An 11,189-nucleotide genomic window follows, 5' to 3' on the forward strand; every position below is an offset into this window, starting at 1 on the left:
CGATACAATAAACAAATTGTCCGACTGAGGGACAGGGAAAAAGAGACAGCAATCAACAAATAGGTTTATCAAATAGTTCTATGAACTATAGTTCTATCAACACATATCTATCCATATTAAGAAACAAACTGTACACTTCTTTGATGATAAACCGACGTCCAGAATTATCCCATAGAATATTGGGAAGCTAATACTCAGAGAAATGTAAAGAAAAAACACTAGTAAATTGCAGGGTATACGCTGTAAAAGGGAATCATGGATCAAATGTATCTGGGCATAGAGAAGCCCTCATGGGTCTGTTTATCTCCAAAGGGAAGAGACTGGGTTGGATCAAACACAATTCAATAACATTTGAGTGAATTTTCAATTAACAAATAGTAAATTCAATGATTATCATTTTTTTTACCATAAAAACAATTATAGTATTAAAATTAACAGCTAAAAGACAGCTGGATATATCAGAAAAGTTAACTGTTAATAATGTAGAATTACACTGCATAAGCACGGTAAAGTCCACAGATAGTTTCACTTTAAAGTTCTACACAATTCATATTGAAAATTATACTTTCACTCCACACATAGGAATTCTACAAACCCATTTTACTAATACAACAACACATCTGATATAACTTATTTGTGTGATCTATTTTACATTTCTTAATCCAGTTTTAAAGTTGCCTTATTCGTATATTTTCCGTGACACTTTCTGGTTAGAAGTTACTGGTGCAACTGAATTTGGTTATGCACCAGTTGGTCGTCTTAAGTTTAATAAAACCTTATAAAAGGTCATTACATGTTCATTTACTTCAATTTATTAAAGTAAAGAAGACAGTAAGATAATGAAGAATTACTTCGTCTGGAACGTTTAAGCATTGATCCAGAGTCCAGTAACGCTCAACAAGAATGGAAACATTGGTACAGCACGTTCATGAACTTCATTTTGAGGTATCAAGTAAGTGACTCTGACAAATTACGCACATTCATTGTGCCCGTTGGATTTCCGGCCGGATTCCAAAATGGCGCCTACGGAAGGTATAGACCACTCAAGCTAAAAAGAGAACATAACAAAGTCTTAGCATTTAAACACAATAGGAGGCCATGACTTACTCGAAATTACTATATTACGAAGGCGGTGCAGAACAGAGAAAGGTCAAGTAGATGTTTCAAAAAACAAGTGAAATAGAGGAGATCATTGAGAAAAATCACTAGAAACATTTAACTCGAGGGAATAAGAAGTGAACTGAAATCGCTCTGTGAAAATAAGGAGATTACCAAGATTCTAATATAAATACCGAGGAAAAGCTTCGATAATATAGAAGAAGACGGCGAATCAACATATAAAAATACGGTACAGCATATGAAATACACCGAGAAATACGAAGATTCATCCAAATACGTGTACTGATTGTCCCGAAGTACAAGATCAGTTATACTACGAAAACAGAAACTGGAAGCCGCAGGAAAAGGAAATGATAGCAGAGAATTACTGCAATAAAAGAGAAGTCGTGGAAGAAATAATATTTAGAAATTAAATAATCTGAATTTGAAGATTTGTGCAAGACGAGGCGCAAATATCTTACGCGAACTTAGAGAATTGGACGATTATATCACAGAAGAAGGTTGAGAAAAAACAGCTTAAAAGAAATATTACTTTAACAAAAATCTAAAATGAATATGTACTTCTCAGAAATATTTGATCTTATCGGCAGTTTTTCCAACAAGATGATGGTCTGCTAAACATCCAGGTGGACCGACCTGGAGGGAGATATCATCCAAGCAGTTAAAACTAGCCGAGATGAGTGGAGGATGTCGCCCAGCCATGGCCAATCAACTAGCTAAGTGTTTATAATAAGTAACATAATTCTGAATTCATATATTTTTGGCACATGCGATAGAATAGCCTAAGTATGAGGTAATTAAGTGTGCAAGTGAAACAGTGAAGTGAAGTGCATTATATTTAATAAACTAATGATATATTAAGTCAGTGTAGAATTAGACGGATATCTCGTGGAGTGTGGAGTTTTATGAGATGATTTAAGTATAATATTATGCGTCGTGAATATTATGAGACATATATGTGAAGAATAGACGTTAAATATGAACTGAATTGATGCAGTTAGACGATGCAAATACTGAAAAGAAATACGCCGCGGGAGTAACATGTAATAAGGTACGGATGGATAAAATTCGTATACAGTTGAGATGATATGATGGTAATTACAGCTGTTAATAGATAGATATGTGAGTTTCGAGACGTATTCTCAGAAAATATGAAATGTGAGGTAGGCAAGATGATATACACTGACTGACAGTGACAATGCAACACCAAGGAGGAGTGGTTCGAAAGGCATGAATGTTGGGGAAAAAACAGAGACGGCACGGACGAATAATTGATGTTTATTTCAAACCGATATGCAGGTTACACAATGCGCACGGCATCGACTCAGTAGGATGTAGGACCACCGCGAGCGGCGATGCACGCAGAAACACGTCGAGGTACAGAGTCAATAAGAGTGCGGATGGTGTCCTGAGGGATGGTTCTCCATTCTCTGTCAACCATTTGCCACAGTTGGTCGTCCGTACGAGGCTGGGGCAGAGTTTGCAAACGGCGTCCAATGAGATCCCACACGTGTTCGATTGGTGAGAGATCCGGAGAGTACGCTGGCCACGGAAGCATCTGTACACCTCGTAGAGCCTGTTGGGAGATGCGAGCAGTGTGTGGGCGGGCAGTATCCTGCTGAAACAGAGCATTGGGTAGCCCCTGAAGGTACGGGAGTGCCACCGACCGCAGCACATGCTGCACGTAGCGGTGGGCATTTAACGTGCCTTGAATACGCACTAGAGGTGACGTGGAATCATACGTAATAGCGCCCCAAACCATGATGCCGCGTTGTCTAGCGGTAGGGCGCTCCACAGTTACGGCCGGATTTGACCTTTCTCCACGCCGACGCCACACTCGTCTGCGGTGACTATCACTGACAGAATAGAAGCGTGACTCATCGGAGAACACGACGTTCCGCCATTCCCTCATCCAAGTCGCTCTAGCCCGGCACCATGCCAGGCGTGCACGTCTATGCTGTGGAGTCAATGGTAGTCTTCTGAGCGGACGCCGGGAGTGCAGGCCTCCTTCAACCAATCGACGGGAAATTGTTCTGGTCGATATTGGAACAGCCAGAGTGTCTTGCACATGCTGAAGAATGGCGGTTGACGTGGCGTGCGGGGCTGCCACCGCTTGGCGGCGGATGCGCCGATCCTCGCGTGCTGACGTCACTCGGGCTGCGCCTGGATCCCTCGCACGTGCCACATGTCCCTGCGCCAACCATCTTCGCCACAGGCGCTGCACCGTGGACACATCCCTATGGGTATCGGCTGCGATTTGACGAAGCGACCAACCTGCCCTTCTCAGCCCGATCACCATACCCCTCGTAAAGTCGTCTGTCTGCTGGAAATGCCTCCGTTGACGGCGGCCTGGCATTCTTAGCTATACACGTGTCCTGTGGCACACGACAACACGTTCTACAATGACTGTCGGCTGAGAAATCACGGTACGAAGTGGGCCATTCGCCAACGCCGTGTCCCATTTATCGTTCGCTACGTGCGCAGCACAACGGCGCATTTCACATCATGAGCATACCTCAGTGACGTCAGTCTAACCTGCAATTGGCATAAAGTTCTGACCACTCCTTCTTGGTGTTGCATTTGCTCTGTCAGTCAGTGTATGTACCTAACGTACAAGCATAATACCGAGATGTCACACCGCAGATACTTGTTGAATTTCTTGCACACATGATATATTTGGGTTAGGCTTAACGGCTGAACGCATACTGAGCCGAGATGCAATGAATTAAGAATTATACAGGTAGAATAGGAATATAGATTATTTTATATGTTGAGTATTGTTTTATATTTTAAGTTAGAAATTTGAATGAGAAGATATTAGACTAGGAGCCGTAATTTAAGTGGCAGTAGGGTCGAAAACCATAGACCGTCAGTCGTCATAATGCTGTTCATCAGAATGATATTCGACGCTAACGAATTCAGATATAATATTTTAAATATATAAATTATGAGGAGGAATTCCGAATTTTCATAATGATAATGCAATTGTGTTATATTAATGCACATGAATGATTAATTTAATTTTTCAAGGATAATTTGACTTCGTTTCAGAAATATTGGATTCATAATATCATGATAATTTAAAAATAACCCAGCGCTGACTTAAACTTTAATTTTCACGGAATAATATTTATTTCAATCAACAATTATGGAGTTCATGATGATAATTATCATCACTTCGCTCAACAATTTATTAGTTTAATAAATATGTTTCTTCATTGTTTTCATAATTCAAGGAGTGATCATTTGTAGTTGTAGATAGTAGACTGACTTAGTATGTTAGGTAACTTTTATGTGAGTTGTGTTATGAAATTAAGGTCAAAGATGAATTTGCGAATTTATGCGGTAAGATGGAGACGTTCATCGCAAAGTATCGCGTACGGTCGTTGCGTCTTTCTTGGAATTCACGTAAAACCTAACTTACAGAAAAATTAAACATTTTTCTTGCTTGTAGATACCCTGAGACTACATCTGACTAGCCGGAGTGATAGCTGTGTTTCACCTGGACGCGGGTTGGGTTCGTCATCAACCATGTTTCACCTACCGTTTACGAATACATGAAGGAAGCCAAAACTTATAATGACGCCATTAGTATCTTGGCTAGTATTTTTTCCAAACGTGTGAACGAGATATTTGCCCGACACAAATTGGCAACTGGGAAGCAGCTATCTGGCGAAAATGTATCGATATATGTACAACATTTAAAGCTTCTGAGCAAGGATTGTAATTTTAAGGCTGTGATGGCAGAAGTGAAGAGGGACGATTGTATTCGCGATGCTTTTATTGCCGGCTTGATCTTACTCTCGAGGAGGCTTCGATTAAAGCAAAGGCTTTAGAGTCGACACTGGAACAATCTATTCAATACCAAGGGCCTGCTTTAGCCAATACTGTCCTGGAGCATCGTTTTTCTAGTTCATCTCACTCAATCGGCGAAAGACATTAATGTAGCTCGGCGGGTAGTGAAATATCAGGTGAGGCTGTCGCTGCAACAACAAAGAAATGCTACTTCTGTGGACTTAATTATCACAACAGAAACTCTTGTCCAGCAAGGGAGGCCACTTGCCGTGCCTGCTCAAAATTCGGCCACTACGCAAAGGTGTGTAAGAGCTCAAAATCTTCAAGCTCTGCCAAATCTTGCCATTGTCATATTTTTAGCTTCTATTCCTCCAAAGGTTTGTTTATCGAAAGCTATGACACCCATCCGTTTGAATGGAATGAAGACAAACGCTCTTGCTGATACGGGCAGTTCAACACGTTTTATTTCCGAGAAGCTGGTCCGAAAGCTCAAAGAACCTATTTCTGCTAGTGGCCTCACTGTCACCTGTCACTATGGCTTCAATGTCGCTTAGCTCTGTAGTGAAAGGAGCCTGTTCTGTAGATATAAAAACTGAAAACCATATTTACAAAGATGTTGAACTAAACATCTTGACAGACCTTTGCTCTGACGCCATTTTAGGACATGATATCCTTGGCCGTCATTCATCTGTAGAGACTGAGTTTGGGGTTTTAGAGAACCTATGAGTATCTGCGGATTAACAGTCGCGAAGGTCGAACCTGTTCGACTTTTCCGAAATATACCTCCAGGTTGCAAGCCAATCGGCATAAAGTCCCGATGCCACACAACAACTGATACGAAATTCATTGATCAAGAAGTTCAGCGACTTTTGAATGAGGATGTTATAGAAGAGAGCTTATCTCCATGGCGTGCTCAGGTTCTTGTTACCCAATCAGAAAGCCACAAGCGCCGTATGGTAGTTGACTATTCACGAACAATAAATCAGTATCCCGAGCTAGATGCTTACCCACTCCCACGTATCGAGGATATAGTCAACAAGGTAGCAAATTATGAAGTGTTCAGTTCAGTTGATTTGAAAAACGCCTACCACCAGATCCCAATCTGTGAGGAGGATCGCCCTTATACAGCATTCGAAGCATGCGGTAAACCGTGCCAGTACAAACGGATTCCATTTAGCCCCACAAATGGAGTACTTCGTTTCCAAAGAATAGATACGATTATCAAAAATGAAAGACTTAAGGGGGTTACTGCTTACTTAGACGATATCACTGTGGGTGGCAAGAACCAGGAAGAACATGACTTCAATTTGAAGAAGATCCTGAAAGCCAGGGTAAAGTATGAATTCACGATAAACGAGAAGAAGAGTGTTTATCCGGTCAAAAAATAAAGCTACTTGGTTATGTCATCTCCAATAATGAAATTCGCCCAGATCCCGACCGACTGACACCTTTACAAGAGCTCCCATTACCAACTGACACTGCCTCTCTTCGAAGATCGATGGGCATCTTCGCTCATTTTGCCAACTTCATCCCAAGGTTCTCCCAGAAAATACATAACCCTTCAAGTGGTAGTTTTCTATTAAATGACAAAGCTATTGAAGCATTGAAAGCACTGAAGGATGATGTGAAAAATGCACTAGTTTCAGCTATAGATGATAAAGCTATGTTCACTGTAGAGACTAATGCTTCAGAACACACCACTGGAGCAACACTATCACAAAATGGACGCCCCATTGCTTTCTTCTCTCGCACACTCAATCGACATTCATCTGTGGAGAAAGAAGCGCAGGCTATCATTGAATCCGTGAAAAGGTGGAGACATTATCTGCTAGGAAGATATTTTAGACTCATCACTGACCAGAAGTCAGTAGCCTTTATGTTTGATACTAGACATCTTGATAAGGTGAAGAATGAGAAGATACTGCGCTGGAGACTTGAACTCCCGTGTTTTGATTATGAAATAGTTTACAGACCAGGACAAAATAATGAAGCTGCAGATGCCTTTTCCAGCATCTGGCTATTCAGTGTTGCGGTCCTAAACTGAAGATCCTCCATGAAGCTTTATGTCACCCGAGTATAACACGGCTTAATCACTTTATTAAGTAGAAGAACGTGCCTTATTCACTAGAAGATATGTAAAGAAGGTCATATCAGCTTGTAAAATTTGTGCCGAATTCAAACCTAGATTCATAAGGCATGAGGATAATCTCGTCAAAGCTATCCGAATCTTTGAGCGCATCAGCATGGACTTCAAGGGACGTCTACCATCAAAATCTAGAAACCGGTATCTCCTCATATTAGTTAATGAATATTCCAGATTTCCCTTCGCCCTTCCTTGTACAGATGCCACCTCGTCCACAGTATTTCTAAACTTAAGAAACTTCTCCCCATATTTGGATTACCTTCAAATGTTCACTCCGACTGAGGCTCAGCATTCATGTCCCAGGAACTGAAGATATTCTTCATGGCTTCTGGTGTGGCGACGAGCAGGACGACTCGATACAATCCAAGAGGCAATGGCCAAGCAGAAAAATATGTTGGAGTTGTGTTGAAAAATATACAACTCGCGTAGAAAACAGGGGGAATGGATATCCAATGGGAGGAAGTTGTACATGATGCCCTCCATGCTGTCAGATCACTGCTATGTACTACTACCAATGAAACTCCTAACGAAGTACGTCAGGCAATCTAAGTAGGGGCCACTCGTGGAAGTAGTTACTCTTCTTGAAGCAAATCCCGAGTATGCTCATATACAACACCAAGATGAAAGGGAAACTACTGTTTCGACTAGAAGCCGGGCACCATTGCCTTTTCCTTCTGAAATAGGCATTTCTGAAGAAAGGGGGGAAGAAGATGCCTGAGGAGTAATAGATGGACAATATTCCCATGGAAGCCACACCACTGCCTCATCGCCCAGATCTTCAGATCCAGTTCCATGCGAGACGGAATCTCCTGAATCATCAAGGTCAGAGGAGAGGGTTCCAACCGCCCCTCCCACTCCACACCAGCTACCGATGGAGAACAAGAATCCGTCGCCGTCCTGCCCACGTTAAAGACTATTAGCTAGGTGGAGGTGAATGATAAAACTTATTTGTGTGATCTCTTTGACATTCCTTAATCCAGTTTTAAAGTTGCCTTATTTGTATATTTTCCCTGACACTTTCTTGTCAGATGTTACTGTTGCCACTGAATTTGTTTATGCACCAGCTGGTCATCTTAAGTTTAATAAAACCTTACAAAAGGTGATTACATGGTAATTCACTTCAACATCAATATATCAAAACATTACATTTTTAATACTTCTGTAACATTTATACAGTAATATATACTGTTCAAAGATATTTCATCTACAAAACATTGTACCTGTACATTTTGGCATAATTGGAGTTAAAATTGAGATTGCCTCAAAGGAAAGCCTAATTTAATTCGGTCAGTGGGTCATTTATAGCAGCTGTGACGAAACCCAGGATCAGATAACCTTGGAGCAAGTCGCCTTTAAGCTAATAGCTGCATGACAATGTGGGAAAGTGTTACTTTTCTCTTATTCATCAGGAGCCTAGCATGCGACAGATATGAATAGTTAACATTTTCAAGGCTAACACCGCCTGGCAAGTTTTCAGAACTCTTCACAAGACCAATTTCGAACCATGATATTTTAAGAAGACGTGAAGAAAAGTTATGATTGGTTTCCAAATAATCACACATTCTAGACTGAGGACTGATAAAGGCAGTGTGTAATCCACGCTCCACTTACTCAGCTCTTACACTACTGCTTTCATACCACTCTACTTTAGAGCACAACTTCACTTCGCTTTCCCACTACAGTTCTACAAGATATTCTACACCAAGCGACATTTATTGGCCGTAATGTGTTACAAAGGGAACACTTTATTTTGTCTTCTGCAAGACATAACCACTACAATATTAATTGAACACGTGTGGTATGCATAAATCATCTGAACACGCAAGTTAAGTGTATATTACGATCTGCGTTACCGGCGCGTGACTAATGTGCAGGAACATGCTAGACTGCAATGGTGTACGCAACGACATTACTGGGGACAGGAATGGCAGCAGATAGTGTTTACGGACGAATCCAGGTTCTGTTTGTTTGAAAATGATGGCCGCATTTTGGTTTGCCGCAGACAGGGGGAGAAGCATCACACTGACTGCATTCGCACAAGACATACGACGCCAATTCAAGGCGATATGGTGTGGGGTGCTATTTGGTACAAGGACAAATCACAGTTGGTGAATATCCAGGTCACTGTTTCCAGTATGATGCATGTAAATGACATCCTGGGACCAGTAACCATACCCTTTATGCACGAAATCCCAGACGCCATACTTCAGCAGAACAATGCGCGACCACATGTTGCTGCCCGAACACATGCCTTCTTGTTGTCACATGATGTCAGACTGTTGCCCTGCCCCACCTGATCACCCGACATGTCGCCAATCGAAAATGTGTGGTATATGGTGAAAGGACGGCTGCGGCGCTGTGACACAATGCCAACCACCACAGATGAACTGGAACCGGGTGAATGCAGCATGGATGGCTATACCCCAGGACACCACTCGCGCCTTATACTTGTCGATGCCATCACACATGGAATAAGTTATCAGTGCCCCTGGAGGACCCAGTGCCTACTAGGCAATAGGGCACATGCTGAACCTGGGTGACTGAAATTCTAATCGTTTCTACAGAACATAGCCTACTAATGAACATCTCTTTTGAATATGAACTTCCTATCTCTAGTCTTTCAAGGCGTTTTCTTTTTATGAATATGAGTGCAGTTCTATCAGTTGAAATGTGTTGATATTGTAAGTCTTCAATTATTTGAAATTCGTTAACAGCGTAGTGTACTAACAATCAAGTGTTTAAAACCATAAACCAATTTGTTTAACTTAGAACCTAAAAGAATATAATTGGGATGGATACGGAGCATTCTTTTGTAAATTTTTATAGAATATGACACTCCATCTTGCTTCATTTCATCAATGAAGTATAATTGTCACCTAAATGTCATTCATGTACGTTAGGAACTAAACTTATGATAAAAAATACGTTATATTAAAAGTAATGAACGTCGATGTAAATGACTGACTGTTAATAATAAGATTTAATGACCTAGGATGCTCTATTTAAGAAGGCAGATTGTGCTCAATGGGAACAGCCCAGCCTTGTTAAGTGACAGAATGGGATGATAGTTCATATTTATGAACACTGAGGAAGTAGCAACGAAGATTGCATTATGGAGAGTATAGTACCGAGCACATGAGGCGACCAGCTCAGTTTAAGATAATAATCACTCTCTGTGCTCACTCAACAACACCAAGCTTGTCTAATTAATAAAATGTACCTAATTGAAGGAAATTTTAAACCATTATTAGTCTGTCTTCTATAATGTGCAAAGATAGAATGACAAATTTCTTTATGTCCTAAAGTGATCATGATTCTTATTGGGGGGATTTGAAAAGTAGGGCTTGGTCATGAGTGCAAGCTTAACCTAACAGGCACGGATTCGACTTGAGACCTATCATCACAGGCCCTGGATTCAACCCTAGGCGTAACCTTACAAGGTCATTAGCTTGACAGACTCATGTTTGACGTCCAAGAGTGCTGGCTTAAGCCAACAGGCACAGATTTGTTGCCCAGCTCAACCTTACACGGGCGTTTCACACTCGAGTTTGAGATTCGATCCTAGGCTTAACCTAACTAGACAATCAAGTTTAAGAACTTCATTTTAAATCCGTATTGAACCGATAATAAAATGGGAACAAAATAGTAGGGTCCATCTATTCAATGCAACACAATGTTATAAGCTTAACTATAACATTTTAATATTATTAATGAGACCAGCTTCGATGCATGTATGCATAATCTTCAGCCATAAACTTGAAAACAGACAATATCCTACTTAAAGTTACAAAACAGTGCATAATAAATATGAGAGTACACTAACCTTATGGATAATTGGTAGAAATTGACGTGATTTAAACATAATCCTGAAACAATGTCTTATAACATTAGCTTGAAAGTTTTCTTTGCAGAAAATATAGCACCATTTCCTTATACAAAGTGAAATTCCTCTTGTTGGAAGTTCACCAAGTCTTGAAATGTGGGATAAAACTGTTAGGAGCATTAATCCAAAACCTTTTTCAAAGCACTGAGTGGAATATTGGCCATTGAAATTATATGTGATATTCTTTCTTAATCAACTTTTAAAATGATGTAGCAAGTTTTTAAATCTTTCTACATTTCTACGTGATGT

This window comes from Anabrus simplex, chromosome X (genome assembly GCF_040414725.1).
Source record: "Anabrus simplex isolate iqAnaSimp1 chromosome X, ASM4041472v1, whole genome shotgun sequence".
NCBI lineage: Eukaryota > Metazoa > Arthropoda > Insecta > Orthoptera > Tettigoniidae > Anabrus > Anabrus simplex.